Here is a 25,013-nt window from a genome sequence, read left to right on the forward strand (position 1 = left end):
AAGCTTGTACTTGTTAGAGATGTTCTTCTGCCTCTTACTTGGTAAGCTGTGTGAGACTGCTGAAGAAGTAGTGGTGGGCTGAGTGTTGTGTTTGTCCGTTGCATTTCAAAGAACCTCATCTTGTGGATTCAGAGATCTGCCAGCTTTCTGCTTTTGGTTTAGACAGAAAAACCACAGCAGTGTTCAGCTTTGTACAAGTCAAAGTTTATTCAGTTTCCTTATCTGAAGACTACAATTTTGTTTATATGCTTGTGACACAAAGCTATATTTTCATGCATCCTTGTTCTGTGACCAAATTCTGTAAATGAAAAAGATCAAGCAGTAAAAGCCATGTGCACAGTGTTCTTCTACTGCACTAACTCAGAAAAACTGAAAGTTGTAAAAACTGAGCTAGAGAAAGGAGCAATGTGGATGTATGAGTGCTTCCAAAAATATTTAGTGAGAATGTGTTTATACAGTAAATTAATTTCAAACAAAAGCAATTTATCTTGTCTGGACAGTCCCATGGAATGTAGTACAAATTAAGTAGAAAAACAAAAACAGAATGCTTGAAAAATTTTACCTATTAAAAAGCTGCATTGGGCACTTTTCTGTTTTAGGACAAGATTTAATTGGATTCTTTAAAACACGCTGGCAGGACAGTCATTTTCTTACCAGAAGGTAACAGCATTCCAAAAAAGATTCTTTCTCCAATGCAGCTGCAGGAACTGTTGCTACTTAGAAACTAGCAAAGACATTAATCAAAACAGAAATAACAAACTGTTATGTAAAGCAATAATTTTGCCAAACAAGCATTTTGAGTCTGTCCAAAATGAATGATCAGAACATACTACTGTGTTCATGGGTAATAAAAACTTGGAAGGGTACATGTCTGGCCTACTAATTTTTTTTTTTTTTTTTTTTTCCAAACATAAAAATAATTTCCTTCTTAAAGCAATTTCTTTTAATCTTTCTGGATACTGCAACATTTTCCTTATCAGTGCACTGAAGATGCTAAAAAGGAGAATGCTAATAGGAAGCTTCACAGGAGGTGTTTGCTATCAGTAGGTGTGTTGCTCGTAGTAACCATGGAAACTTGTTTAGGATGACCTCTTATCTATAGAATGAAAGCAAGCCCAGGGAAATTTAGGCTGATTCATAAGGACAGCTCAGATCTTCATGTGGTATCCTGTTAAATTACATAAAATGTCACCAGGGAGTCATTTAAAACTGGTTGGGATGATGGAATTTGAGGCTCTCTAGTGGAAAGTTTTTTGGTAGGAGGACGGGCTCTGTTGCTCTTGGATTTATTTCAGATAACATAAATTGCAAATGTTATGATTCCATTAATCTTGCCATATACCAGCTTTCTCAGTTCAAGTATCTACATGCTTCACATGTACCTTTCTGAGTCAACACTGGAAATCCTTGTTCACTGGTGATAGTATCACTCTTCTTGAAAATCCTAATTGAAGCGGGAGGCATTTCAGAGACTAAACCACCATCATCTGCTTTTAACAAATATATGCATTAAATAGATCTTTCTTAAGAAGAGGCCTGTAAGTGCAGCTAAAGCAGCCAATTTTCTCCTAACTTACAGTAAGTGGGGGAGAAGAAAGAATCTAGTTAGAAATTTGAATTTGGACAAGAGGTTATTTGGTTAGAAATAATTTAATAGTCATTCAACTACAATTTTACATTTGCATTCCATTTCAGATAGACTGAAAAAAGGGGAGTACAAGGAGTAAGTAGATGGAAACAGAAAGTGAGTTTTAGTTGTGTATGAGTAAATAAAAATACATTGAAAGCTGAGAAAATGAGGTAAGACAATTTTTTAATAAGATATACTGCATATTCCAATAGGGTTGTCCTTCCATCCTGGTTATGTTCTTCTATATATTATGCTCAGTTTGATTTTTCTTAGTCAACTTTTCGTTTGCTATCCCTTTATTCAAGGATACATTTTAAAGCAGCACCCTTATTTACTTGTCATTCCTGCTCTCCTAAGTAGATGAGAAGCCATGTCACTTTTCCTACTCTTTCAAATCGTTACAGAAAATAAAGAATTATTTTCTAATTTCAATTTTAAATATTTTAGGCTAAAGCAGTGACTGAAAACAGACTATATCCCACATTAGTGGCAAAAAGATAATACTTTAAATTCCTTTATCATATTAGTGTCTCCTATAACACAAACATTATAACCAGGTTGTAAATATTAATGTATACAACATTTTCATTGGATGTGTGCAAATAGAGCACTGTCAAAAGGATTCCTAAGGCTTTTTCCTCATTCACTTGAAAAACTTTAGAAAAAAAAAGAGCTTGCTCCATTCAGTATGCATAGCGGTGTGCTTGGTGAGCTGCCAGGTGGCATTCTCATGAATGATAACTTGCACTATACCCTGGCTAGAGAGAAAAATTCTTCATCTTATTTTTGGAAAGTGAGGTGATAATGAAACAAGGCATTTCTTCGAAGAAGCTGGTAGACATTTTGGACATTAGCCCTCTTTTTTTGTTGTAGGTCTTTCTTCTGATTACGCGAGGCAGGTCACTTGCACAAAGTCTTCCATCTAAGGTTTTTTTAAGTAAATTTTTTTTTATATCGATTAAAAGAAGTGGAGAGAAATCCTAAATGGGTGACTTTCTAATTCATACTTGGCTGTGGTATTAAAAAAATGCTATGTAAAGTAAGTGCATTTATATGTAATAAGATTATACTTGGTTGAAACTGATGGGTAGAAATACCATCTCTATCTCTACCTCTTTGCTGTCAACTTTGCTCAACATTTGGGAACTAACGACCTGCAAGGGCCTCGTGGAGTTATGTAGGAATCAGCCAAGTGTCACAAGTGCTGTCTGGCTTGTACGGGTCCTTTGGTCCCATAGATGTGATTTAGGCAGCCCTGAACCTGCTTTTACACAACATTTGTTGTGTCCATCAGATTCATAAAATACATAATTGGTATAATTCCTCCTTGAGTCTTCTTACTACTTGTTCAGCTTTATACAGCTCGGTAAAGCTGAACTCTCTGACTGAATCTAGAAATGCCCCAATGAATAATTTGAACTTTTTTCTGAATACTTTGAAAGATTATTTTCTGGTATATTAAGGGGAAAAAAAAAAATGTTGCATTCCTGTGTTCAGTATAATCCACCTGTGACTGTGCTTTGTATTTCCACTTATGTGCATTTATCTTCAAATTTGCACAAGGATACTCTATGTGACAAAAAATCATTCTGCTTTTGAACTCTCCTTGACTTAACAGAAGCTCAGTTAAAAATCACCAATAGTCTGAGCTCACAAATACAGCAAAGACTGAGTTCTTCAGCTGAGTTGTACGCAGCAAGCTCCATAGTTTTCTCTGAGCTATGACAGTGCAGAAGTGACATTGACTTATAAAAGTCTATAGCCATTTGTTCATAATCAAGAAATCAAAATAGTTTGTTGTTCAAATAAATTTAACAAAGCACTGTTGCTGTCAATTCAGTTGCTTTCCAAGCCATTTCTAAATTAACCAATTTAACAAAACATATATTTGTCCTGGAGAGAACAGCCAGGAAAAAGTAAATGAACAAACAGACATAAAGCACCCAAATCCCTTCATGCTATACAGTGATGAGGCCAGTTTAGAAAAGTAATGGATGCTTTTATGAGCCGTGAGGTCAGACCAGCCTGACTCAAATCAGAATTCTGAGAATGAATTCAAATAGATGTTTGAGGGACGTGAACTAGACTGTAATTGCCTGTACCAAACAACACATTTTGGTATTAGTATTATGGCATTAAGCACGTTGAAAAGCTTTCCTCATTTTTCTGAGTGTAATTTGAAAAGATTACAGCCATCATCACATTTAGGCTGCTGCAGGGTAGTGTTTAGATTTGACTCTAGAAAAATTCTCATGCATTGCTTTACTGGTGTTGTCTGCCAGTCTACTTATAGATCCTGACAAAAGTGATTTTCATAGACATCACAAGATTCATATACTGAATATACAATACTTAATTAAGTGTCATTTTAAGTATTATTTTACTGGCAGTGTTGTTGTTGCAGTTTCCTTTCTTTGGCCATCTCTCTTCCTCCTTAGTAATAAAGACACCTGTTGTTTTGGCAGAGAAGCCAGTAGTGCCTCATGCAAAGTTAGTTTGAAAGCGCTTGAAAAAATGTAGCTATTCCTGTGGATCACCAACATACTAATTGGAGGTTCCATTTCTTCTTATTCTAAGAAGGTATTAGGTCTAGAAAATAAGCTGTATTTCATTGCAGTTTATCCCAGCTTTAGAAGATGAAGCATTTCTGCAATGTAATTAATCTTTGAATACACATGCTATTTTTTTCTTATTAGAAGAATTAAGTTCTAGTAGTGAAAAATACTATAAGGTATGAGGGCACTAAAAACATGGTCTTGAAAAGGATGTAAATCAATTTAAAACCAATAATAAGTTTTCTAGTTGAGCTGTTTATTGCCACTCATTAAAATTTCATGGGAGAATATAAACACCAGTTATTTCTGTGCATCTGACCATCAAATTGCAAGCTCACACATCGGTTGGAATAATGAAGTTCAAAGCACATACTCCTGCCTGAATGACCCAATTATCTGGAATCTCAAAATACTTTATTAATAACATAGAAAACAATACATTTCAAACAAGCCTATATGAAGTGAATATGTCCCAGTCAAAGCAGGTTAAAAAAGGCTGGCTGTTAGATTACAAATTCTTAATTGAGAAATCTCCATTGGTACCATTTATAAAGAATCTTCCAAAGGTATTTTACTGGCTTTCAAATCTGCAGTAATTGTGAAGCCTTCAGAACAGCTTTTGGTCAGTCCATATACCAGATGTCCTTGTACATAACTGTGAAACAATGCTCTGTGGAAGAATAGGTTTTGTTTTGCTTTGGTTTTTTTTTAGGCTTTGTTTTGTACAGGAGTGTTGTTTAGTGCTTCCAAGATGCACCTCGTGTTGCTAAGGTCTATACACTTACAGTAAAGAACTATTCAGTACGCTTTAAGAAAAGGATGCTTTACAGCCTGTGATTGCAGATGGCTTCTGGCTATTAGTTTTCAGTATGACTCCACGTTCTCATGATTATATGGCTTGTTGCATTTCCATTTTCTCAATGTGGATTTGGTTGTTTACACAAGAAGGAATCTTTAAGAGTAAATTCTCAAGTTTATATGTTCAGTAAAGGTTTGCTGAGGTCAAACATTTATTGAGACATAAATGTGTCTCCTGAAAAATTTATTTTTGCTCTTAAACGTCACAGTTTTAGCTATCCTTTTTTTTTTTTTTTTAATTTTGAAATGCATAAGGCTGGTGTTCACTTCAAAATCATACAAAAAAGGGGAATTCTAAACGTTTTTAACATGAAGTCAGAAATCAAAACTATTTTTCTTATGTCTGAAGCCATGACAGATAAGAATCTGAAACCTGCGATGTATATCATACATAACCACTTATTTTTGAAACTTGATGAGTTTTCTGTAAGCTTTTCTCTGTGCTTTCTGTAACTTATAGTTAGCCTCTGACTTTGTCTTGCTAAAATGCCCCTTTATTGCAGAACTTCAGTTTGGGAGGGCTCACCACCCCCTTGAGATGTCTTTCCTTTGAATGATGATGACAGTGTTGCTGAGTCTTTGTTCTTTGCTTTGTGACATATTTCATGTTAAATAGCTGCTACCCGATATGCAAATTCTTCTGTATGACTGAGCTAAATGATCACTGCCTCAGACTAAGTAAATCTTGTGTGACCTTAGGCAAGACACTTCAGTTCTCTGTAACAAGCTTCTGAGTTTGTAAAATGTGAATGGCAGCACATCATTTATTGCTTAAGTAGAAAACAGCAGTAAAGGTTTTTGCTTCTTGCACTATGATAATGTGCACCCAGCAGGTGTTACTGTTTACTAGGAAAGAAATAAATGAGTACACTCCAGCACTGAGTATGTGCTCTGTATAAGTCCAAGAGCCAGGAGAATTTTCTACCTATGCACAAGTGTTTCAGCTTTTGAATACATATACAGAGATTTGGGAGTTTGCTCATTATTACTTTAAGACAAACAAAATTGTTGTTTTCTGTTATTATTGAACCCAACAGGTGAAGAGTGCATAGCATTCAATTTTCATGATGAATTCAATAAAGATCTGAGTCCTTGAAGTCTGCAGAAAGTTCTCTATCGATATGTCATTATAGCATGGCTTCAGGAAGATTGCAAAGTCCATTGCTGAGGCACAACCTGTCCCTTTCCACTGCACAAAGAAATTTCATGCCACTATGACACCATCACGAATGGGCTGCTGCCAACAGCAGGGAGTGCTTCTTTTCAGAGATGCAACTGTGCTTAGCTTCACCATTCTGCTATGATTGGCCCTTGGTGTTTTAGTTAGCTGTATTTATACCCTGTAGAAAACTGGATGCTAGTAAACAACATACAGATATCTTCTGTGATTTTATATGGGGAGAATGATAAAGAGCAGAGTGCCCAGTTTGCTTTTAATTTTTACTAACATTGCCAGTCTTCAGTATTAAAACTATAAACCACTTCTAACTTCCTTGCATTAAGGAGTGAACGGTTGGATTAATTTCTCTTTTTCTTCCAAACTGCTTAGAAATGCAGTTCATTCTCTTGCTGATGGTTTATGACTTTACAAATTTTATTTTATTATTTATTTACTTACTTTTGAATGCTATCTCTTTCTGTAGTGTCTGTCTTCTAACGTGCGGCTCACTTCCGTCTTTTCTTACAGATTCGCAGGACAGTTCCCCTTCTCCCAGACCCATTTCATCTCAGATAAGGTAACTACTCCCTCCTACACTGCTATAAGTGGCGTATTCTTGTGTTTCCACTGGTTTACAAATCACAAAATACTGAATACATATTAAGCATATCAATTAATTTAGCTATTGATTTCTTCTGTACTGGATTGCAGTTGTTCTGCGGAGTACCCACTGAGCTGGCACTCCCATTCTCACCACAACTTCCAGTTTTGCTGTCAGAGCATGTGAGGGCTTTTGAGAACACTCATGGCTCACTGGTGGGTTGGGACAAGGGGTTTCCTCTTTCACATCTTGGTCAGTGACATGTAGAAACCTCTGAGGAAATTCTGCTGAAAATGAGCTGGAAATGCTGAAAAAGAGCTGGACTACAGGCATGTGATTGAAGTTTAATGCAGAGAGCTCTCCCATCTTTTTTATATGTGTCTACAGCACAGCATACAGAGACATCTAAGGCTTTTCCAGTGTAGTTATAAAATAAGTGTATCTTGGCTGTGATAACATTATTTTAGATTATATTTTTTTATAATTTCCTTTTCTGGTTAGTTGATATGTTTAAATATATCATCAAAATATTATGCTTCGCAGCAAGATTTTTGCAGTAGGTCAACCAGTTGCATGTATTGCCTGTAAGAAGTACTGACTCACGAGGCCTCATCTACACAGGTGTGTGTACCTGGTACAAACCAGCAAGAACTTTCTTTCTGTTCTCGCACTTTGGTTTCCAGGGAAATTAGAGCCAGGCCCACAAGGCTGCAAGAAAAATTGGCCTAATGTTGCCTCTCCTGTGCCAGCTTTGGAACTGGATCATCAGGAGTCTGAGATACACAAAAGCACACAGACTTGTCTGAAAAAAAAAAGTATATGCTGATCTGAATTTGGATTTTGGACTTGGATACGCTTTCAGATTGGAAGAAAATCCTTGACAAGTTCTAATTAATCAGCAATTTTATTTAGTGGGTTACAACTCTTTATAAGTTTGGTTTTATTTTGGGCATTCAGTTCCAAACCTAAAAGGATAAGATTGCCTTTTTATTGCTCTGTTATTCTTGTATAATATCAACCATCACAGGCCAAGAAAAAAAGAAGTTATAATGTTTCTCGGTGTGGATGCAGTGATATTCAGTATGCTATCAAGAGAGCAGTGTGGTTGAAGCCAGAGAAACCAGAGCTTTTCTTCTAACTTTTCTCTTGCCCTTTGTATAATTGTTATTTTTAAATCTTTTTGATTTTTTCTAGCTGCTAGAATGGGAAAGTGACTTCTAGTTGTATAAACTTTGCTCAAGACAGATAAAAGGATGCAGAATTTCTGGGATCAGGTTGCCAGTAACTTGAAGAACAAGAAATTATTTAAAAGTTGACACAGTTTGAGTCTTATTTAAATTCAGGTGCTCTCTAAGTAGATTTTGAATGCCATGAAATCAGTGAAATGGAATGCTTTTATGAAAATTTTAATTGATGATATTATCCAAAGAGATGACTTTATTTCAAGTACTGCTTACCTCCAGCACGAGTGTAAAGGTGTTTCTGCCCCAAAATGGGGCACAGACAAGATAGCTGGCAGCTGCAGCAGCTTTTGCATCCTGCTCTGGGCTGCCTTTTTTTCTGGATTATTTATACATTCCTCACAGCCTGGAGGCCAGAAATGGTCTGCAGGTTGTAAGATGGCTACAGTCATTAGACTTAGCTGTCTTTTATGACAAGAAGGCATAATGCAGAACTCAGTAAAAAGGCAGACACGTGGCTTTGCTTCTTGTTCTCTGCTTTATAAAACTTGTAGGGTAATAGTGCCTAAGAATACTGAAGGTCCTGGGACATAGAGGCTCAAAAATTTCTTTAAGGTTTGGTTTTTGTTGGACTGCCTTTGTTTGGTCTGTCTGTCTAGGTCTGATCTTACCTGTGAGTGGATTACTGAATCATGAAAACATCTCTACCCTTCAGCTGAGCTGAAAGAATCTTTGCTATGTATCAGATTTCCCTTTTCTCTTGCTCTATTGCCCGGGACCATGCAGGTCCCTCACTGTTTTTAACATTAGGTAATGGGATTGCAGGGGTGGGAGACAAACACTATTGAAAATATCTTGAAAATGTTCAGTAATCAGGCATGATAGTCTTGAGATGCAGTTATTTCACAACATCAGGCATGTGATGAGTATTTAACTCACAGAGATACTTTCTTTCATTAAAAATGATTACTCGGGTATGGTTTAAATAATTTTTTTTCAGGAAAAATGTAAACAGGAGTTAAATCCCTTATGCTTTATGTGTCCAAGAGACTCCTTTCTGTGCCAGTCTTCAGTAAGCTAAAAGGTTAGGAATGAGTTTGAAATTGTGTTTTTGACAGAGGATAGGTTTTTTTCAAGTATTTATATTTATTAAAGGAAATTTAGTACCTAACTTGAACACCAAATCTATCTAACAGTGTAATATTGTGTCTTTATATTCTCTTCTCTGGAGCAAACTAAGGCCTCCTACCAAATAAATCAGAAACTAATTTCCTTATCAAAATGTAGGGCTCAGACAATCAATATTTAGTTTATATTTCTTACCACTATCTTAAAATTATTATAAAAACACATCATCTTCATGCTATTGAATGGCACAAAGTATGTCTCTACCCTGAGGACAGACACAAATCATTGAAATCTTGTTTCTCCTCCTCCTTCCCTTTATCTTACAGTACACCCATGTTATTGTACAGATTTACCTGTTTTTCACTGATTTTACCATATTTTACTGTTTTTAATGGCTAGTTGCATTGGCAACTGTTAGGGAGAGGAACTGCAAAAACCCTCACATCTATTTGGCATGGATGTTTCTCTCAACTTCAGATTAACATGGCCTCCAAGCCTGTTCATTAAGAGGAAAACAAGATGACTTCTTAAAACACAGGCACCAATTTCTCTGCTTATGGTGATCACTCATGTTCAGATGATGGGATTTCATTGCTGAGCAAACCCAATAGCATCAATAATTTTGTAGCACAAGTGCAAAACATCAATAGGACATATATATATATATATAAGTTCTATACTATTTATACCATCTATACTGGTTTACTTCTTGTTTAGTACATAAAAATTAGATGGATCTGTTGGCTCTATAACAGGATGAAATATTAATTTTCAACTGTGTTACAATGCAGTTGAGGCCAGCACCTCAAGTGCTTCATACTAAGCCTTCTGAGCAATGTGGACAACACAGACCTTGAATGAACAAGTAGGAATGCTAAGTTTTTTGTTTCTAATAGAAAATAGAACAGAACAGACTGTATCCACTGTATTACTGTACATGCAATCTATAGGTGTACTTATAGGTGCAATGTGGGTCTTAGTGATACTGCACCTGGATTTCAGTATGCATTTTTATTTGCTTTGGATGCTGAGAGTATAAGATGAGCATATATGGATCACTTTTTTAACAAACTTTCCATCTGTCCTCACCTGATACATGTACTACTTCGTTCATAGTATTTCTTCACAGTATCCTACATAGAGTATTTCCTTTTTCTTTAGCAAGATACTCAGGGAAAAGGCCATTGTGAAGAAAAGACACTAAATATTGACAATCAAAATAATTCAGCACCTATACACACCTGTATTATAATCATAAGTAGACATAAAGAAGTAGTAGAAATTTAATTAAATTAGTTATATCATAATTATCCTTCAAACCCAAGTGTACCAGGAAAGGAGTAATATTAAAACTGCTAAGCCAAAGAGTAGGAGTTTTTAAGACATTTATAATTTAATGCAAGAAAATAAATAAGATCAAACCTAGTTTTAGATTGGACTAAGTCAAAGGTTGAACTAAATTAAAGATTACAATATGGAGTTGCCTGAGTTGGGTTCACCCTAAGTAAAAGCATGTCTGGCCAGAGAGGAGATGTGAAAAAGACATCACTTTGCATTACTTGTATGCTCAGCTATTACAAAGCCCTTGGGAAGCATCTGTAGCTGTCTTAGGGATGCTCTGACTTAAAATAGGAAATAAAGAAATATAGAAAATACTCAATTGGATTTTTTGCCTCCACAGTCTGTTCTTGTGCTGGGCTTAGTTCAAACACAACAGAGATGGAGGCCCAAAGCCTCTATCACATCAGAGAGCATTATTTCTCATCAGTCAGAGTACTGAGTCTATAAAATATTCATAAAACTCTTCAAATTGAATTGGCCTTTCAAGTAATAAAAGAATACATCAAAGTAATACACTAAATGAGGATTTTTCTCTACAGCATATGATATAAACCATAAGAATTTCTATTAAATATTTGATTATTGAAAAGTAAATGAGACTTTTTCTCATGTGACAACTATGTGACTTCATACGGTATGAAACTAACAAGAAAGATACTGTGTTGTTAATGCCTCTATTTCTTACCATCTGAATTAATGAGCATGTTTGATCTTTCTTGATTTCTGCATGCTTCATTGTTTCAATCCCTGTCAAGAGCGTACTTTTCACTTTTTTTGTGAAATAATCTACATAATGCAAACTGACTGTTTATGGAGCACAATGAGTATTCTACCAGTAAGGAAGAAAGGGCATCATTTGATAAAAGCAGGCATATTGTTGAGACAGCTACAAAATTAGATAATTTTAGCAGAGAACAGATTTTTTTGCTGCCAGTCAGGATTTAAACAAAGGAATCATCCTACACTTGGCAGATAATTATGCTTCTCCAAGGGAAAACATAACACTGACTGAAAAGAGTTAAGGTCTCATTTTTCTCAGATAATTTTGCTCTTTGAACACGTACATCTGCCTGGTTCATAAAAAAAGCTAAAAAATCTGAACAATCTGTAGCAATTATTGTTCCAGGCATATAAGTAATGTTCATGTCCTCATTTTTTGAGTTCTTTTTTTTTAATTATTATTTCAGTTTCCAGAGTCCTGTGTCACTTAATTTTTACCTTTGGTCCCCAGAACAGCAGACATCAATGTAAGAGGAGTCCCCTGCCACCATTCATATTGCTGGTGTGTGAGTTTGAACATCAAAATCTAAGGTTCCGATCCTCTTCTTCATTAGAAAAGTATTGAATGTCTGCCTCAAGTTTACATACACAGAGTTTTTGCAGGTTTTATTATTAGCCATATTTCTGTGAAGAACAAGAAAGTACAATATTAATGAGCTTTATTTACAAATTTAACACAGCCTGACCATATTTGAATGACTCTGTAACAAGTAAAACCTTTGATTTATAAAACAAATCCTTGCTCACAAATAGTTGTCATTGATATGGCAGTCTGGAAACAAGAAGATCCTGCACATACAAATACAGGACCCAATTCTGCATTTATGCCCCACACAATCTCCATTAAACTCAGAGACCTCAGACTTCAGTGTGAATGACACGATAAGCAAAACAGTAAAAGAAGTTGAATTTTTCCATATCTGAACATGCTGATTTTTCAAACTGGAAGCAAATTTAAGTACAGCAGCCCTCTGCAATACTTTGACCTGCTCATTCAATGTGTCCAAGCGATCGCCATATGAAAGCAGCATGCACAATTTTTCTGCTTTGCTGCACATCAAAGTGCTCTCCTACTGCAGAGGACAGCTTTCAAACCCAGAGCCCAGGTGCTTGCTCTTTGTGCCTTTATCAAAAAGACACAGCCTTGGCTTCCCTGACATTTCTTTGTCTGAAAGTGGGAAAATAAAGCAAGAATTGTCTTGAGAAACTGTCTACAAGGTGGAGGATGTTTTGTTTCCAGCAGGATCAGGGCAGAGGGAGAACTTGACAACCTATTGCTGTGCAAAATATTATATACATTTTCAACATATATAGCATGTCAATTTGAGTTTTACATGTATTTTGTCTGCACATAAATTGAGCTGAAAGAGGATTAATAATAATAATAATAAAGCACATTAAAATGCAGAGGTAATAGGTAACAAGGATTGGGACAAATGCTTGCTGGCTCAGAGGAAAAGATTATTCAGACTTTAGTGGACACAGAATAGGTTCCAAGTTTGTCTCTCTAAATTAAATGATGGCCATGAGATGCATGAAGCACAAAGATATAATGTGTAGGAGGCATTTTCCATTGGATACTTACAGCCCACAGTGCTGGAATTACAGATACAGTGGCTGGAAGGACCATCTTATGAGAAACTGATGTTTTACTGTATTGCTATCAGTGGAATAACTGTGATGTATTACCTAGATAGATGTGCCTATACTATGCTTATGTGGTTTCATGACAGACAGACTTTGAGTCCAATCCCACTATCATAATTAGGGTTATTTCAGAAAAATACAGCTAAATCTGTAAATACCTGTCATTCTAAAAGCAACTTTATTTTCACAATTTTTCTGAAATATTATGGGAGTCTTATGCATCAGCCTGTCAATCAATTTATATGAAGATACACACAAGCATAGTATTAGATTGTATTTAGGTAATGTTGTTATCTTCTGTTTATAAATATACATAAATGACTGTAATTGTTTAAACCATTTTTTCTGCATGACCTTTCCATCTTACATATCTCTATTTTACATCTCCATAAGCTGTGGTTCTCTTTCCTAGAAGTGTCTACAAGCTGTATTCCCTTCCTTGCACTGTTACTGAAGCACATATGGACTGCTTTAGCAAAGTGGCAGTGTAGACTCTTACACATCTCCATATGTAACTTTCTATGTTCACAGTTTTTCTCTTTCTTTTTTTTCTTTTCCCTCAGCTTTTATATTTTACTTGGCAAAAATAACATGTACTTTACTGAAAGTTATACATAAGTCTTAGATTAATGCTAACTTAATACAGAAGGCCAAATTCCAGGCTGAAATGGAAATGGGAATATGTGTGCAGTTTAACTGCCTGTCTTAGAATTACTAAGTGGAGAGAAGTTGGCTAAATTATGATAATGCCTTCTGACGCTAATTTAACTGAAATGACAGGAGGAAAACAAACCAAACAAGCTCATTTTCAATCAAGAAGGCAGTAGGAAAGAACAGCAAGAAGCTGCCTGATCCCTGGAGGATGAGGATTTTGCTCTTTTTATCCATTGCTTATACATTTCCAGGGACACCTTGATCAATTTCAGAGCTCTATGCAATATGTAAAAGAGACTATGTTTCACATGATGCTTTATATATTTCCATACACTGTCTTAATATAAAATGTGATTTTATCTGATCTTAATACCACAGTGTTAGTTCCGATTATTTACACAGTAGATAAATGAAGAAATGCACATGAAATCCAGATTTAATGGTGACAGCCCAGAGCTCAGCACAGACTCTTTCAGGCACTTTCTTGGCTGAGTTTTGCAGCTCAGTTTATGTCTATCATGCTGTTGTAGGACTTAAGGAATACCTGGCCCTTTAGCTTCTCTGTTGATTTTACACAGGGTCAGATATACTAAACTGCTATGGTAGACATACTTGGAGTAACCAGAAGTTCTACAGACACAGTGTATTCAGTGTATTGTCTGTAGTAGTGCTGCAGGACATTTGGAAAACCAAAGCAAGTGTTCTGAGGTCTGAAATTCCTCTGGGAAAAGAAAAAGGATGGAGACCATTTGGTAGCCCCACATACTTCTCTCTAGTTTCTTTTTTCTTTTTCATGGTTGGAAACGCTCATTAAACAAAAAGCTTTCTACAACACAGCTTGTTCTACTCAGCTCGTGTAGAAAATTGTTGGTGGATATTTAAATCTTTCTTACTTTGTAGAAAAATAGTGAAAATAAAACCAGATCTGTTAAATTCCTCCATCTCAACAGGCCTGATTACCACTAGCTCCTTCTATTTCCACATAGGTTTTTGATTTTCCCTCACAGCAGGCTCTTTCTGATGTTCAGGACACCTTTATTCATAGCTACAGATATTCTTGGTTTGTTATTTATGCTATTTACAAGAATGCTCCTTGCATCATAAAGCACCATACTATGTTTTGATTTTATATTCTAACACTGGCAAATGTTGATAAAACACATGGTACATTGCTTGTATTTACTTATACATTTGCAGTATCCAGCACGATGTTACCACTTCTTTGAAGTATTATCACATAAAGATCATTTGGAAGTGAATGTCATTTCTCATTTTACTGTGACGTGTGCATACATTCCAGCCTCACTGTCTAAGCCTTTCCAGAACATCCATCGCTACAGGATTGTTCTGGTGCCTGTGAATCAAAAGCTACAGCAGCAGTTAACAAGCAATGCATTAATTAATGGCTCAAGTAGAAAGTTTTAGGAGTGCTTTTTTCAGACACTTCATTCAGAAGTGATTGAGAAGGAAATGCCTTTTTAAAATTTTTGATATAATGTCACACTAAATGAACCATAAAGAAACAATATAGAAAATACATAGCTTGGAATTTATGAGAACGTTTTACAGCTGTTAAAGACCACACTTAAAGGTCTGGATATTAAACGAAGCTGAGGGAACTTTGAAACATGCTTTACCACCAAGGTCATCTTTAAACATGGAAAGGAAGAAAATCAAGTCCCTGTCATCACATTCACAAATGTAACAAAGTCTAGAATTGCTAGACAGGAGAGGAAGCAAAGGAAGAAATGCTAAGAAATCACTATGCAGATTATCTTTATTCAGATGTAAGAGAAGTGCTGACTGCCAGCCAATCTTTTCCAAAGACTTTTGCTTAAAGTCTTTTGAACTAGTCACGCACAACTGCTGCTCAAAAACTGCTGCTATTCAGAGCCCAACTGGTGCCATGTTACTGCATCTGAGAAGATGCAAATCTCTCTCATCAGCTATGGGAGTTCTCAAAGCATTACTTTTTTTTCCTGCTGGAGTATGGAAAGAAACTCCTCATACATATTGATACTGTTTTACTTTCTATCAAGCACTTTCTGTCATATGTCATAGTAAAAGATCAAAAGCATTGCCAAAGTGGAGGGGAAAAAAAAAAAAAAAAAAAAACCCTAGAAGAAAAAAAAGGTTTTCTTTTAGGAGCATCATTTCTCCCACCTTTTCATCAATAAATTCAATTTCAATGAAATGGGTATTACCCTTAAAAAGTAATTTTTCTTTGTTAAGACAGTGTATTGACTTGGATTTGGATTCTTTGTCAGCATTTCTCCCAGAGTTGCTTTTCTTTTCCAAACTAACCTGCTATCATTCAAAATGACAGCAGAACCATTACCTTTGTGATAATGAAAGTCCTCATTGCTTCAAAAGAGGCAGCTTTTGCTGCCCACCTCCTCCAAAAAGGCAAATCCCGAATGATTGATTGAAAAGGAGAGCAAAGCCAACTACTAATGCTTTTTTGGCAGCAGATATCAGGACAGATTCTGTATTTCTGAAAAATGGAAAGCAAAAGTCTACTGACCAAAACAAAGCTCTTCAGTTGTGTCCTTTTTTCAGTAGATCTAGTCCACTCCCAGCCATGCAGATTGTCTCTGGAGAAGCAACTTGTTCCAAATGCATATTTGCCAGTGAAGGGACAAGTAGTGGGATAACACACCCTCTGCATGATCTAAAAGTCTGCATCTGTAATACTGATCATATATTTCACATGCATTAAAGAGTGCTTCTGCTTTTCTTCATGCAGAGCTAAAATGAATGTATCTAGAACAGAGCTTAAAGTTAATTAGTAATTATAATTTTTGCCACCTTTTTCTCAGACATTTTCAAGCACTGTAAATAAATGGCACCTAGCACTAATTATTTTTATACTCTTATGTAACATTGAACTTGCAAACCATTTTACTTACCAGTTCTTAAAGAATCTTGTAAAATTTCTGTCCGGAGCAGACTTCAGCAAAGGTCCTGAGCCTTAGAAAATAAGATTTAGTCTGGCAAGGCTGCTAAAACCCTTTTAGTTATTAAAAAGAAAAAAAAAAGAAAAAAAGGTAATTTTTTTACTGGGTTATATTCTACTGGATTATAGTACCTTGTGGCACCAAGGGCATGGAAATAGCTGGAAAGGCAGGGAGGAAACTTGTCTGCTGGGGAAATACAGCCTCTGGTTGCTGCCCCTTCTGTTACTCTCTCTCCTACCCCCAGAGTTCTGGGGCCAGAAGGCCATAAGTCTCTCTTGTGAAAGATAGTAAATGTTGCACATGTGCAATTTAATTTTTTTTAAGTATGAAAAATGGGAAAAAGGAAAAGGCTTTGATTTTGCAAAATCAAAAGTATTCTGGTATGGAAAGGGATATTCATTGTGGATCCTATTGCAAACTGGAATGGTAGGTATTTCATCTTGAAAACAAAACAAACTAGTTCATTAATAATGTAAAAGGGCAAAGTGCCAGCAACTAAAGCTGGCTGAAGTTAATTAATTACTGCACTGGTGATTTCGGCAGAGTATCTTGTTATAAATCAGAATTCACTCAGATCAATCCGATCACAGGAAAACAATCCAGAATGATAATTTTCTTTTGTAGTTTTTTCATGTGTTTGCATATATGTGCTTACTTCCAAATTCATATGTGTTCATGTATATATAATACACATATATGTATATATGTAAAAGTATATATTATCATATATATACCACATTGAAAATTTTCTGGTAGGGAAGTATGGCTCTAACTTGTAAAATGGTTTCAGGTGAACTTTGACTAGTCTTGTGAATTGTAGAGGCCAATATCTGGGGGAGTCTCTAGAGCCTGATTGATAAGTTCTTGAATTTTTAAAACACCTTTATCCTGGAAGGATGGGAGCATTCATCCCAGTTGCTTACTGTTCACTATGTAAAATTGGACTGCCTGTGGCTACACAAGGATGAAGCTGGGCCAGCTATGCTGACCTGACATGACTGTTCACTGTTCTTGCACTGTCACACCAGCACGAGAGCTTGGGAACAGATGCTGATCTAGCGTGAACTCACTCCTGAGCTTCAGCTGAACCAGATCCAATAAGCATAGTGTAGCTGTTGTATTGTGCCCATGCCCATGCTGTTTGCATGCCTGAATATCATGCACCAGTGCTGTACTTTGAAAATTATTCAAAAAACTCTTCTGTAAAAATTCTGTGAGTTGTGGGGTTTTTCTTTTGTTGTTGTTTTCCTTATCTGTAGCAGTGGATTGGAAAAAATTACAAAATACAGTGATGAATTTAGGAGTCTGCCTTGTTGCCATGTTACTGCTGTGTCTACATATTTACTTACTTAGCATACTTCTTCATTTCATGAACAGACTGTACCATTGCCTATTTAAATTAAGATCATCACAGAAATGCAAAATAAAACAAGAGACAAACTTACTTTTGGGGCAGGTTAACTAGTATAGTTCTGTCAGAAAGTTTTATTCCCTTTTGTTTTCTACTTGCTATTTATTTATTTATTTATTTATTTACTTACTTACTTACTTACTTACTTACCTACTTCCAGGTGTCCTTTTTTTCTTAAGACAAGTGAATGGGGAAAAACAGAAAACTCCAGACTGTCATTGCGTTTACCAGGCTGGACTCTCATCCAAGATGTCATTTCTCTCAAGCTGCTTGGTAAGTTCATATGACAAATGACATAAAAAGGTCACAGAACTGTCACTTCTGTGTTAAAATAAAATAGCCTCTCATTTGCCAGGCTTCTTCACGATTTTCAGAGTTTAATATCGATAAACCAGTGGCATACATATGGCACATATAAATTCAGTCCACTTGGTTGTATCTAGAAAAAGGAAATTGAACTTGGCACTTTCAGAGTGTTTTCTTGATAGCAGATATTTAGAAAAATATCCAACTACAGGAAGAATTATTTATCAAACTAAACACACTATCTATATGTAAACACATCTACCTGTTGCACAGATTACTTTTACATCCTCATTTTTCTCCAGTCTTGGTAGCATATTGTAGTGCTTGAAGTGCTGATAAAAATGATTGGATCCTGCTGGCTACAGAATGGGGAGTGTCAAATAGATCAAAATTCACAGATTAAAGTGAAAATAATTGCTGAACATTCTCTTGTTGCTAGTACGTATTTGCTTGGCAGCACAATGTTCATATTAAATAGATAGGTGTAATAGATAAACGTCTCTGTAGTCCTGCTATTTCTGTCCTAAAAAGAATACCTTACAAAATAACTGGCTAGAAGCGTTAGCACTCCATCTTAGAGGGCAAATATTGGGATATTAGTCACTAAACTTCCCTCATCGCCTTTTTGAAATCATACTTACTGCTGTCTGACAGCACCTAAATAGCTATAACTATCTGATGCATGTAAATAGATACTTAAAGGTGCATGGTAATAAATAGTGTGAGAATAGGTGGGATTCTTCAATATGTGGAAAAGAAGAGCTCACAGTCTGGACTAGTTAAGTTTTCTGACCTAGAGCATGACTGAGAAACCTACCCAATAGCAAAGGCCATGGGCTGCATGGTCACTGGTGTTACAGGCAGGCCCACTAATGACTTCAGCACACTCCATCCTAAACTGAAGCAGAGCAGCTGCCTCCGTTTTCCTGACTGTCATACTATACCTACACTATCTTCACAGCCATAAACCACATTCGTATTCTTACTAAAATGTAATATACTCAAACCATCCCAGGCAGTGTGTGCCATCTGTGCATGTTCTGATCATGACTGTTCAGCTGTCCCTGTAATTCCTACTTTACTCCCCTTAATTTGTTTGTTGTTGATTTTTTTTTTTATCTTATCAACAAACATTCCAGTTATTTCTTATTAAGCCTAGTTGTGCCTTAATATGGCAGCTAGGTAACTTGTGGTCTCTGCTGCTGGACAGTAGTATTTTTATGTTATTGAGGGCCCTTTGTCATATTTCATGGAGCCAGTGTAGCTGTAGGATGTGGGGTTCTGAATCTTTTCCATCTGAGTCCTTGGAAAAACATTCTGCATTTCAGGTGTACAGTGTTTTCCTGATTAAAGAAGTTACAGTGACAAATTCTGCTGGATCAGGTCTTTCATGTATTCCTTCTGCTACTGTTCCAGTAAGGCAAATGAGCATTCGTCTTCTTGTCAGTAATTTCTTGAGAAAAGAATCTATGTTCCTGAATGGAAAAGTACTATGCTTTCCTCGATATTTGTTCTTATGAATGCAAGCTGTTTTTTTTTTTCTTCTCGATGAGTAGAAAGAGGAATGGAAAGAACATTTTGCTGCTCCTTGGTCTGTTTAAGTGATTTTTCCACTTGCTTTTGTTCATTGGCTATTAGGTTGGAAAAGCAACTTCTGGCATTTGGCAACTTATATCCATTCAGATTTGCAACAAAACCTCCACTCAGCCAACAGAGACCAGTCTTCCCCTGGCCTGTATGAGAGTGTTCTCCTGCACTCGCTAAAGGCAGCAGTTGCAGTCCAAGAAGAAGGAACCGTGGCATTTCTTATGTCCACTGTCTCTCTATGGAGGCAGGGCTCGTATACATGATCTACCTAAGAATAGTTAGGAACATGCCAACATAAACATGAGTAAAAACAGTGGTGAACAAGCCAGTGATCTTGTCTTGACGAGAGAAAAAATTGCCAGGACCACCCCTGGCCACTGTAGAGTTATTCTGGAGGGCAGTTACTGAATTACTGTTGTTGTTTTATAACCTTTAGCTGAAACCACCTTGATTCTTGAGGACTGAAAGACAGAAAATGTGACAATCGTATCATGGGAAAGCCAAAAATTATAAACCAATGAATCTGATGTTCATACAATAAAAAATATTAGAAACCATAAGAAAAATAAAATAGATTAACTAGAATGTAGAGGAGTATATGTTTTTTGGAGAAATAAGTGTGTGATAAAAATGATCCATTTTATGTAAGTAGGCTTTCCAAATGCTTTCAAAATCTCCCTCACTAAAGCTGAAGGATTAAAGATTGGAAAAAAAGAATAGGAATAGAGGTTGAAACTTCAGTAAAGTACTGCAGAAAAGATGCTTTGAGATGAATGAACAGTCATTAAAATGGCAGATGAAGAAAGTAAATGTAAAATGATAAAGATGAGGAAAAAAAGAAACTGTAACTTCACATACATTGTAAGGATTGTAAACTGCTGCTGAACACAGCTTACAGGATGTTGCACAATGCATGAGGACATCAACTGAGAGATCCAGATAATGAAAGGCAGTTTCTGATTTCATATTTGGTCTGTCCTCGGCATATGTTTTTGGTCATGGCTAAAGAGAGCGTACTGATTCTGGAATGCTTGGTTTTAAGCAGTATAACTATTTTTAATGCTTTTCCCAACATGCCTCAGAGAATTAAGCATATTGGATTGTATTGCATCAAGTACAACTACATTTTATATGTGGTGATATAAATTTACAATTTACCGATTCCATAAATTATGTAAGTAAGCCTAATTACATCAGGCTTATTTTCAATTCCTATGAGTGTGTATATCTATTTTACATCTATTTCATTTATATAATCACAACCTGCAATGTTGCTTTTATGACATCTTACATCCTCTATATTTATGTCTCCTCAAATGGATAACTCTGGATAGAAAGACCAAGGTACTTTAAATCAACTGTGCCAGACTTGACATAATTTGAGTGGCATGTTGCCTTAAATGCTATGTTGTTCTCTGCATACTCTTTTGACTTGAGAAATTTCCCTGAAGCAGCACTTACTTTATGATGCTTTCCCTGAGACAGGTGAAGTCCTATGTTTTTTAATCATGCTATATGTATCTTATTATATTTTCAGAAACACTGGAATGAGGAATGAACCGTAGAAATGAAAAGTAAAAAACAAAAAAAAAGAGAAAAATCTAGATAAATTAGCTTTTTTCATCCTGGAAGAAATATGTAAAGCATAATGAGTTGCATACATATTTTTGAATACAGCAGATACTGTATGGAGCAGTTTATTGAGAGTGACAAATAATTAAAATGAAGTTTGATAGGGGAAAGATGTAAGCATAAGAAGGCTCATAAAAATCATAAATTCTTTATTAGATTCAATTCATAGAGAAAACCAGACTCCTTCGTGCTATGCCCTCCTTCTGATGGTCATATCTTGAGCTCAAAATAAAGCAAATTGAAATATCATTGTAGAATTAGGTCCCAGCCTAGAAAACTTCTTCATCACTTTACTGATGTATGCCAAATAACATTATCTGTAGTATAAATCAGGGTTTATTTTGGCTCTTGCCAAGTATTCTCTGCCTTCTCCTTGTCTTTGAAATATATTTTTCTGTTTTGGTTTATGATGTTCTGACTGAGCTTCAGCTTTTCTGTTATTTCACCATTCCCCTCTGACCAAACTCGATTTACTCCTTCAAAGCCTACATGCCTCAATTCTTTGAGCATGTTTCTTCTGAAATGAGCACATATGAAGGCAGGAAGAAGCTTCATTACTACTTTCAGCTGATCTAGATCATAGAACATAGAATGGGTTGGGTTGGAAGGGACCTTAAAGATTGTCTGGTTCTGATAACAGTACCATCTTCGAGGACATCTTCCACTGGAAGTGTTTGCCCAAAGATCTATTATATTATTACTGATGTCTCCCTCTCATTCGTACTCTCAGTATTTTACTATTGAGCCTGGCCTTGTTCCATGCCAGTGCTGCTCTGGTTTCAGAAGTGAACTGATTGCAATTAAAATCCACACAAAAACCATTATTCTACTTTTAGTGGGGTTGTCTGTCTGGTGTGACTCATGCTTCTCTTCAGCTACAGTGTTCAGCTCTTCTGTAGTCTTTGAGTCCTTCCCTCACCATCCACTTGAATGTCTACAGTACTTTGAGCATTGGAGTGTTTCGTAGACTTTAAAGACAAAAGAGAGATTTTCACTCCTTGTATCTTTCAGACCTTTAGGTTTCGTACACAAATCTAACTGTTTTCCCAAAGTGATTGAGTTTATAGTCCTAGATATGTTTAAGAGGTACATAAAAGTTCCCATTGCTTTCAGGAGAATTTGTAGGCAATCCAAGACTGCAAGTGCATATACATCTGCTAAGCCTTACGTCTGTGACTGTCCTTTGGATCTGCCATGGTGCAGGGAAGCCAGGGAACTGTCATGCAATTGCTATATCGTTAATCATGTCCATGCAGACCTGTATTCCCATCTGCAGTGCTCGTCAGTTGTTGGAAAAGGCACAAAACAGAAAAAGAACTGAGATAAAATCAGACCGCAGATCTTTCAAATGCCTCAAGTCTTGAGCCAGCCTCTTCTGCCGGGATGTAGACAAATTCAGTAACAAGGAACACGAAGCTAAATTACAGAGGTCAGTCAACTGATCAGAGGTTAGTTTCTAGGGTCACGTCTGAAGTGTGGTTAAAGATATTTTAGTGACTATTCCTAAAAAATAAGCAATGTACATACTGGCCATATGTCCTAGTTGCAATGATCTTAAAACTTAACTGTCTGAGCACCAGCTTCATAAGAAGTTTTTAAAATTATGCAAGAGCTCAATAATGTGTTACTTGACATCGTAGTAAAAGTGCATAATAGCCATGGAAAGGAGTAATTATTTGTTGAATTACTAGAAAAACAAAGTCCTAAACAACAGCTCTACTTTTGAATTAGTCACTTTTCTAGCACGTGAACAACTTCAGACATACAGACAATGCTGGCTTACAAACACTAGTTAAAATCTGTGGGACCTGGCCAGCAAATAAAAAACATACTCACTTCCCACAGAAATGTGATCCCTTTCTCAGCTCAGATATGCAAGTTACATATTCGTAGAAATAATATGCTATTGGTCAGTGTGTTTAGCATTTAGAGTGTATTTACAGATATGGAAAAAGAAGTGAAGATTAGCGAAAATTTAAAAAATAATGAAAATAATTACACCAGCAAATCACGTGTCTTGTATGTGATTTCCATGCCTCAGTTCATGAAGCAGTGATGCCGCTCCAGGTTTGTGTTATGGGAAATCACACTGATTGCTGGAGGTCTGGAGGGGATGTTCTTGCACTGTTGAATATGGCAGCATGTTCTCCTGTTAGTCTGACTCATTCTTCTCCGAATCTTTTCCTAACAGCAGTTCCCTTAGTTCCTTACATTTGGTGTCCTTCTTGGCTGAGGGAGCTGAGGTAGCACCTTCTGTTAGCAGTGCTAGAAACATGGAGCAGGACGAGGGTCCACTCCAAAACGAGTGGAAGTCTTTCTGTGCAGTGTTGCACTTGGTGTCTATTCTTTTAGTGAGAAGTATGTTGTAATGCTCATTAGGGTCTGTGGACATTATTTCTTTTCTGGGATGTAATTATGTACAATAATGCACACTTATTGCGCAATAAAATGAATATTTTAAAATGTGCCCGTATTTTCTCCTGACATACATGTACTTATCCCATGAACCCAATGCCTTTGACAAATGTAAGCCATGTAGTATTATAATTCAATAACAGCCTACTTGGAAGTTATTTTAACCAAAAAAAAAAAAAAAAAAAAAGCATATACTTCACACTATTCAAAATAAACATATACTCTTGAACTTTTTTTTTTTTTTATTGGGATTGAAATAAAATTTCATAGCCATGTTGCTTTAATTTATTTAGTTTTAGATGAAAACACATAGGCTGGAGCAGAGCAGCCAACATATGCTTAATCTACATGTGGGCTTTGTGTAAGAAAATTATTTTGTGAGACTAAATGCTGTAGAAATTTCTCTGGAAGTAAGCCAGTGAAGTATTGCAAGAAGATCATTTCTCAGTTGTATGCTTGTGCCAAATCTAGTGAAATCTTTTTCAAGTTAGACATAGAAAGCATTTATTTCACTACTTGTTCAAAATATCTCAAAATCAAATTCAAGGATATCCCTTTTGAATCCCTTTGTTTTCCTCTCCAATCATAAGTAAAACCACCCATCTCTTAAATTAAAAAAGTCTCAGCATTGCTAAGAAAACCACAGCCCTCTATTGTATGTCTCACTTATAATTTCTGGATACCCATGAACATCTTTTGCTGGTTGAAGTAAATTCATGGGCTGCCATGTCTGCATGTTATCTCAGTCTCCCCTTAGAGTGTATGGGCTTATTCCATGGGGCAGTGTGATGTTTTTGCACAAGTAACCACTGTCATTCCCCAAAAACTTTGATATTTCTGAAGCTAATTGCAAGTATCTAACATGAAACACATTTTGGCTTAAGACACAGTAAAATCAAACATCTGTTTAATATCTCATATTTTTTTTCAATGTATAGCTTGTATTTTTCAAATGTAGACAGCTAAAAAAAACAAAGAGGCCAGCAATACCTCCATGGCTGCATTTTAATTATAGCATTTCCCTGAAATTTAAAAAATGCTTTTTCTTACTTAATTATTGTTCTAATATTTTTCTTAAATGTGTTTTAGTTCATGCAAGCCTTTCTAAGATATTCTTTTAAGAAGGCTTTAGGGGATTTCTTAGTTCTCATTCATCCCAGTCCTTACTGTT

At 36.1% G+C, this 25,013-nt stretch overlaps 1 long non-coding RNA gene across 15 annotated transcripts in view; it reads left to right on the forward strand.

Moving 5' to 3' along the window:
• LOC104912541 (uncharacterized) overlaps positions 1 to 25,013 on the forward strand; it is a 68,486-nt gene that overhangs the window by 19,971 nt on the left and 23,502 nt on the right. For all 15 annotated transcript variants that reach the window (XR_014885481.1, XR_014885483.1, XR_014885484.1 and 12 more), the window contains exons 2-3: positions 6,731 to 6,779; positions 18,063 to 18,175. This is a non-coding gene — a long non-coding RNA (uncharacterized LOC104912541). The remainder of the gene's footprint in view (positions 1 to 6,730; positions 6,780 to 18,062; positions 18,176 to 25,013) is intronic.

This window comes from Meleagris gallopavo, chromosome 11 (genome assembly GCF_905368555.1).
Source record: "Meleagris gallopavo chromosome 11, MGAL_WU_HG_1.1, whole genome shotgun sequence".
Lineage (NCBI taxonomy): Eukaryota > Metazoa > Chordata > Aves > Galliformes > Phasianidae > Meleagris > Meleagris gallopavo.